Source organism: Pteropus alecto, unplaced genomic scaffold, assembly GCF_000325575.1.
Source record: "Pteropus alecto unplaced genomic scaffold, ASM32557v1 scaffold75, whole genome shotgun sequence".
Classification (NCBI taxonomy): domain Eukaryota; kingdom Metazoa; phylum Chordata; class Mammalia; order Chiroptera; family Pteropodidae; genus Pteropus; species Pteropus alecto.
The window spans coordinates 20,444,442-20,452,126 of NW_006440638.1; the positions used below are offsets into that span (position 1 = coordinate 20,444,442).

Consider the following 7,685-nt stretch of genomic DNA (forward strand, 5'->3'; position numbering starts at 1 on the left):
TTCTGTGAAAGTATGCTCTCCTGATCAAAGAGACATGGGTAACACCTCTCTGACCCTCCCTTTTTCCTGCTTCGATTGAGGATGTGATGCCTGGTGCCACAGCAGCTATCTTGCTACGATGAGGAAAAGGCCAAGAGCCTCTCAAGGACATTGACCCTATCATCATTTGACCAAGCCAATGCAGCAGCTATCCTCCTCCAGAATTCTTGTAAATAAAAATAAATCCCTCTTTATTTAAGCCACTATGGTCAGTCTCTGTTACTTCCAGACAACACTCCTAACTGACATAGCAAGTCAGCTCTGCTGCTCAGAATTGCCTTTAGATTGTACTGAAAATCCAGATTCCTCTTTTGCATCAGAAACCTATTGGATTCTCCAGCAGCAGTGCCTGGGATCTGTTTTTCTACAGCTTCCCCATATAGCCTACATGGTACCAGTCTAAAAACTGGAATTTAGATATCACTAATCCATACATCAATCAACAAATATTTGTTGAGTGCCTGCTCTGTGCCAGGAAGCATGCCGTGTGCTAGGGGCACAGTGGGAAACAAAACATCTGAATTTTGCAGCAGCCTCCTCCTAACTTCTGCCCCTGCCCTGTTCAGCCTATTCTCAATAGAGCAGGCAAATGATCCCGTTAAAATCTAAGGCAGATCGTGCCACTCCTCTACACAGAGCCTTCCACTGGCTCCCAGGAGAGTCCTTCCTATGGCCTAGAAGGTTCTATACATCCAACTCCCTCTTCAACTCTGGCCCTATTCTCACTGCCCTCCTCATCACTCACGCAGCTCCAGCAAGCCTGGCCTCCTCACACCCACCAAGTACCCTCCACCCGGCACCTTTCGCCTGCTATTCCATGGCCAGGAGTGTTCTTCCCTCGGAGGGCCACGCAGCCCACTCCCTCACTTTCTTCAGGTCTTTGTTCATGTTCTCGCTAAACAAGGAACCCTTAGTCACCCCATCTAAAATCTCAGCATCTCCTACACATTTCCTATCCCTTCTTTCCTCGCTTTATTTTTCCTTCTTTCCATTTATCACCATCTAACATGTTATATATTTTACTTATTGATCCTGTCTCTCTTAACAATAATGTCAGCACCATGAGGGCAGAGGTTTTTAATCTGTCTTGTTTATTGTTGATTCTCAAGTGGCCTCCCTCCTTCTTCCTTCCTGGCTCATGTAAATCTGGCAGAGTGGGCCCCAGAAACAAGAATCCCACGCCCATTCCACTCAAAACTTTAAGAAAAGACAATGCCCATATAGAGCATAGGGCATATAGTAGGTGCTCCATAAATGTCTGTTGAATGAGTGAGTGAGAAATCCTTTCTACCCCTTCTGCTGCTGCAATATACCCAGCCTCCTCCCAAGTTCAGCCCCTCCCATCCCCATCACCCACCTGCCTCGTTCCTCCACGATTTTGACCCAGGCCCAGAGATGTCAGTTTGGTCCAGAAGCTTTCCTTTGGCCTCTTGGGCTTTTGTCAGTACACCTGAGATCTACTGGCATTTGTGCCTGCAGGACACACACCGGAGCTGCATGGCTCCTACACACCACTCTCTGGGCCATCCCCCAGTCCTAGAGACCTTGGAGAAAAAAAGGGCTGCTGCAGGAGCCCCAACATCAGACCCCGCCCTAAATGAGGAGCCAAGAGCAGCTAGCCCTATCTTCACATGCTCTCACACCCACCAGACCAAAGTCTTGGTCGGGGTTTAGAGAGCACCCTCTTCGATGGGAGACCAGTACAAAACCCAGGAGAGAGAGGGAGAATGAGGAGACCTTCCCTCCCTGGTTCTGCGGTGTGTGCTCCTGTGGGTGCCCTCAGATCCTAGTAGCTTTGAAGGGTACCCTTGCCACACTTTGAAGGGTACCCTTGCCACAGGCCCTGTCTGATTCTGCTCAGCCTTACCAGTCCCAACCCTGAGCTATGCACATAGTAGGTGTCTGAAAGGTTGTGAATGGGTGTCAGTAATGATTATTCCATTTATGGAAGACCAGTAATGTCACCACCCATGACAATACAGTATCATCATCCCCATTTTACAAATGAAGAAACCAAGTCTTGGGTAAACTTAAGTTAAGGGACTTGACAAGTCACAAAACAATGCCCGGGGAGAGATGAGAATTGTCTGTCTGCAAAGTCTGTGTTTTTTCTATATAGCCAGGCCTTGCTCTTAGAAGGGACTCAGAGGAGGCCCCCTGTGCCATCCTGATCTTTGTCATAAGATTCGGGAACACATTCCACCTTTCATTTGTCATTTGTCCATCTGAACTTGAAGGATTTGACCTCCGCCTATAAAAACAGACTCAGGCCGACATAGACTGACATGTGTCCTAGAGTGAGGACCGTCTACGCACTGCCACGGCCCCACCCCTGATGTCACATCCCCATCCCCAAAGCCACCAGTCTGTAGGGCCAACCAATAGACTGGAATCTCCCTGTGTGGTGGTGCTCGGCCTCCTTGCAGGACTGGACCTATGGCTGATGTTTCAGCACCCCCCAAAACCCACCAATCCTCGAACACTTTGTTCCCCCAAGACCTTGTCTTTATGGTGCCCCCTTTTGCTGGGCTTTTGAGGGTGAAGAACACAACCCTCACCTTCCCAGGGATTACCTGCTCTCATCTCAGCCTGTTGCAATTATTTGAGTTGATAACTGGCTGGCACTCACCCAGAGAAGACTCAGGGCTGGGCTTGTTTTCCAAAACTGGCCCTTTTGTTCAGTGTGCCCATCTACTTCCCAGAAAGGACTTGTGGACAGGCAAGCAGGACCACCCAGTCAGGGACTGCGGCAACTCCCCTGGGCTGGCTGGCACCCAAGTGGGTGCCTGACCTTAAAGGCAAGGCCAGTGTCAGGCTTGTTCTGTGCCCAGGCCTGGATCCAAGCCCCAGGACTGCCAGTCAGTATTTGTCACAAGCCTGGACAATTAGCTGGACCACATTTTCCAGATGTATGGCACAGATAATGATATCTGTATTTATTGAATATTTAGTGTCTTGCCAGGGACTGAGCTAAATATATAAATTTGCTCATCCGCCCCCGCCCCGAGACTGTCCTTACCTCCGTTTTACAGGTGAAGAATCCAAAGTTTAGAAAGGCAAAGTTGCTGTCCAAAGGCACACAGTCAGCAGGCGGTGGAAGCGAGATGTGAACCCACATGTGCCTGACTGGAGCCCACACATTTATTCTGGCAGCATTTGCTGGTGGAGGCTGCAAGAGGATGTTTTGCAAAGCACCCACATTTAAGCTTTCCCATCTGTTGCCAGAAACATTCTGCAAGCATGCTGAGGCAAAATGGTCTTCCTCCTTCCTCCTTCCGAGTCAGCAGGTGGCCTGGCCCACTGCAATCTGGCAGAGTGGGCCCCAGGGACAAGACTCCAGCCTCAGACCACTCATGGCTTTGAAAAAGACAGTGGCCAAATGGGACACAGGGGTCCACGTGCCTGCCCTTGGCCCAGTACGTTCGGAGAAGGAGCAGGAAAGAGAAAAACATGCATCGAGCACCTACTATATGGCTGGTAAGTCCTGAAACATGAGAGAACAAAGTATCTAGCCTGGGCCTGGCACATTTCAAGGGATAGAAGTTTCTTCTCCCTCTTTCTCTCTCTCCTTTAAGGATATCTTAACAGGTGGCACAACATAGTTGTTCCCAGGCTACAAAGTCAGACAGACTTCAGATTTGGGGGTGGAATAGAGGATCCAGCTCTGCTACTTGCCAGATGACCTTGGACAAGTTATTCAACATCATTGAGCTTCTCACTGTTAAATGACGGTTCCAATGGTACCAGCATCACAGAGTGTTGAGAGAACTGAGTTAACAGATATAAAATGTTTGGCAAGGGCCGTGCACATGGACAGCACTCAATAAAAGTTAATTATCATCTTCCCTTTCCTCAGCAGTTCCATTCTGTCATATCTGTCACTGACCTGACCCCTCCAAGTCCTATTTCTACTTGTTTATTTCTCTTAGTCTCTAAGCTTGTCTGGCTTCAATCATTCCTTCACAGCTGATCACCCTAAGACCCTCTGCCCTTCTCTCGGTCCTCATTTTTGGGGGAGGTAGCACCCCATACTTTATTACACACCACACCTTCTCCATCCCCAGCAGGTCCTGCTGGGATTGGGGGGCCTGGGCCCCATGGGCTCCCTGTTGCTGTTGGCAGTGGGCGTATACAAGATGGTGAACAGGGGAGGTGGCCTTGACCCTACTGTTCAGAGAGATGGGCAATTGCTTACTTTCTCTTTGCCATGGTTTTCACATCTTGATTATCTTGAGATGAAGATCCTGATGGCCTTTTAAGTATTTGATCGGGCTCCCCAGTCCCAGCAGGACCTGCTGGGTAATTTCTCAAAGCTTGGGTCCTGCTTCTTCCTCAAAACACAAGTTGGACACTACTTTGGACATGGTGGAGGGCTGTCAGGCCCCTTAGTAAGCAAACACCCCAGATCACAGATGGGGACACTGAGACCCTGGGGAGAGGCCACCTACCCAGAATCACTGCATCTTAGAAGTCCTGCCGTGAGAGGAGCCGCAGGTCTCCTGACTTCTTTCTCGACCTTGTACAAATGAATTGAAAGCCAGTCTTTATCATCAGAAGACCTGGCTCAAATTCCAGTTCTGTAATCTACTTATTGTGTAAACGGGGCAAGTGACGCACCTCTCCGTGTTTGTTTTCTCCTACGCAAAACCGGGTGATGTAGCCCACTTTCCAGGGTTGCTATGCAATGGAGGTGAGGGAACCTATAAACATCCCCTCCCCCGCTGGCTCCCTGAAATCTGATTCCCCTCTGGATCCCACCCCAAGAAGTGCTCAATGCACCACGGTGTTCCAAAAATATTCGTCTGGGGATTGATGGGTAGGGTGGTGTGGATACTAATGCTAGCCAAAAACAAGCCAAATTTTAGAGCAGAAACATGGAGAGAGAGGAAACTGATTCATCTCACATAGCAACTCTTTCTCAATAGGACCATCTGAAAGGAGCCTTTTAAACTCCTCAGAATTCCTGAAGGGTGCAAGATGGCAAGAGCTATCAAGACAGATCAGGAAAGGTGGCAGAAAGACCGAGACCACTTCGGAAACACAACTGAGTATACAACTTTTTGGCACAAGTAGTTCCAAAGGAATCCCCAGCTTTGAGATGGAAGACTGGATCCCATGTTGGGGCATGCAAGGGTGTACAAATAGGGTGGACACACACACACACATGCGTGCGCATACACACACACACACACACACACACACACACACGCACACACACCCCTACCTACCTTTAAAATGCTCCAGAGTCCTTCCTCAAGCTTGGCTATGCCCTTGGGGTTGAGAATCCTGATGGCTCCTGCCAACTGTTCATTCATTCATCCACCGTGTATTTGTTGGACCCTCCTTGAGCCAAGCCCTGGGCTAGAGTTGAAACTGCATTGGTGACCATGAGCAACATAGTCCTTGTTTTCATTTGTGACTTAGACAAAAACCAATAGTTAAAAAACTAGCCACCAAGGTTGTGGTATCTTTTTCTATCACCACTTGTGACACCAAATATGAGGTTTTCCATATCAACAACCAATTCTCCAATTCTCCAACACCAACTGGGTATCCAACAATTCATCTCAATTCGACACTAACTCTTGGAATTAGTGCAGAATCTACAAGTTCAGGGCTCAGAGCCACAAGACTGCCCCCACTTCAGACACCAATTGCAAATCCTAGGGCCACCCATACTTCTGACCTACAAGCTATAAATTTAGGAGTTCCCACACCCCCTCCATGGGTTCTAATTTGCTAGAAAGACTCAGAGAACTCAGAAAAGCACTTTACTTAGGATTACCCCTTTATTTAAAAGGATACAATTCAGAAACAGCCATGTGGGAGGGACACATAGGACAAGGTATGGGGAGCAGCATGGAGCTTCCACGATCTTTCCCAGCACACCACCCTCCCAGCACCTCCATGTATTCGTCAACCCAGAAGCTCCCCGCACCCTAGTGTTTAGAGATTTTTATCATGGTTTCATTATGTAGGTATGATTGATTAAATCATTGACCACTGGTGATTAGCTCAATCTCCAGCCCCTCTCCCCTCGGTAGAGGTTTGGGGATGGGGGAGCTAAAAGTTCTAACCCTCAGATTAAGTCTTGGTCTTTCCAGCAATCAGCTCCCTTCCTAAAGCTATCTAGGGACCCCCAGCCATAAATACAAAAGACAATCTTATCACTTAGGAGCTCTGTGCCAAGAACTGGGGGTCAATGACCAAATGTTTATTTTGTATTAGACCAGAAGGGGCAAAATCTCGGAGCTAAGAAAACAGGTCCAAGAGCTCCTAATCCAGACTGGGATGACTCCCCGAGAAAGTGTTAACATTTCTGGCGAGATGAAAAAGTAAAAAGGAGCCAGACAGGAAAAGCAGGAGGGCCCTAGGGACAGCAGGAGCAGGAAGAGGGCAAGAAGGGTTAAAGTTCAAAAAAGTTATAAATTCATTAGAAGTGGTTGTGAGTACCCTGTGTTCCTGCTCATTCCTACTGTGATCACCTGCTTCCCTAATAGCCCCTAACCCCAGCTGGAAGCTTCTCAAGTGCAGGGGACTAGTCTAGTTTAGTTTTGTTTTGTTTCCCGCTGTAGGTACCCCAGTGCTTACATGGCACTCAAAAATATGCATTGATGAGTAAACAAATTGATGCATCCTGTACAACCAGCGGTGTCACACGGCTGCCCCAGAATTGGAAATTCCGCCATTAAACATCATTCCTGGGAATTAAGAAATTCTCTTATGGGGAGCAAGAAAATAGTAATAATCTCAAATTACAAGTGCTTGGGGCTTAAAGCTTATCAAGAGCTTTCCTTTACACCCTGTGAGTTAACAGACAAAGGAAAGGAAGCTTTGAGAGGTGAAGTAACTCAGAGTCACACGTCCAGGATGTGAACGCAGGTCTCTGGACTCTGGGTGGGGGTTATGGGGTTTCTCTATACAGAGCGCAAGTGTGTGCATTCTATCAGGACCAGGCTCTGGGAGGCAGGGCCAGACAGGCAGGAAGAGAGAGAGAAAGGCTGGGGTTCAGTAGCTGGCACTCGCTGAGCTGCCCAGCCAGCTTCATGCTAAGCTATTAACCTGCTTCATCTTCATAGCAATCCTCCCTGGGTAGCCCCAGTGCTGGGCACTGCATGTCACCTGCGGGAAACGGGTGGAAGGGAGTGGAGGGGACAGGAGAGAACAAGCAGTGAACTCAGCAGTAAACGGCTGAGAGCTGAGAGCCAGCCAGGCAGTGCCACCCCTCTAGGGGAGGAGAAAGGGGCTGGGCCACTGACCAGAAGCGGCCTAAGGCTAGAGAGGCCAGGCCAGGCCTACAGTGTGGACACAAGACAGAGGTGAGTCAGGCAAGCCGGGCTGAGGGTCAGGGGAGGTACTGGGAGACCTCTGAGGACTGGACCACCTGGGCGATGGCCTTCCCCGCAGCTCCCGGTGGGGTGACCAAGCACTGCTTTCTTTCATTTGATACTTGTTTACTACACAGGACCTTTCAGCCAGGCCCTGTGCTAAATGTCAGAGCTACGGCATGAATGTGACAAAGATCCCTGCCTTCTTGGAGTTCACCATCTAATGAGGGAAGATGACAATTAACAAAAACATAATCGATAAGTAAATTGTCTTGTATGTTAGGACAAGTGAAAAGAGAAAAATTAGCAGAGTCAGAG

The 7,685-nt window shown here is 48.7% G+C and overlaps 1 protein-coding gene across 1 annotated transcript in view; it reads left to right on the plus strand.

Moving 5' to 3' along the window:
- The first annotated feature begins 7,287 nt into the window (after positions 1–7,287).
- ACOX2 (acyl-CoA oxidase 2) overlaps positions 7,288–7,685 on the plus strand; it is a 35,921-nt gene continuing 35,523 nt past the window's right edge. The window contains exon 1 of the mRNA XM_006917502.3: positions 7,288–7,358. The gene's annotated coding sequence lies outside the window, so the exon portion shown is untranslated. The remainder of the gene's footprint in view (positions 7,359–7,685) is intronic.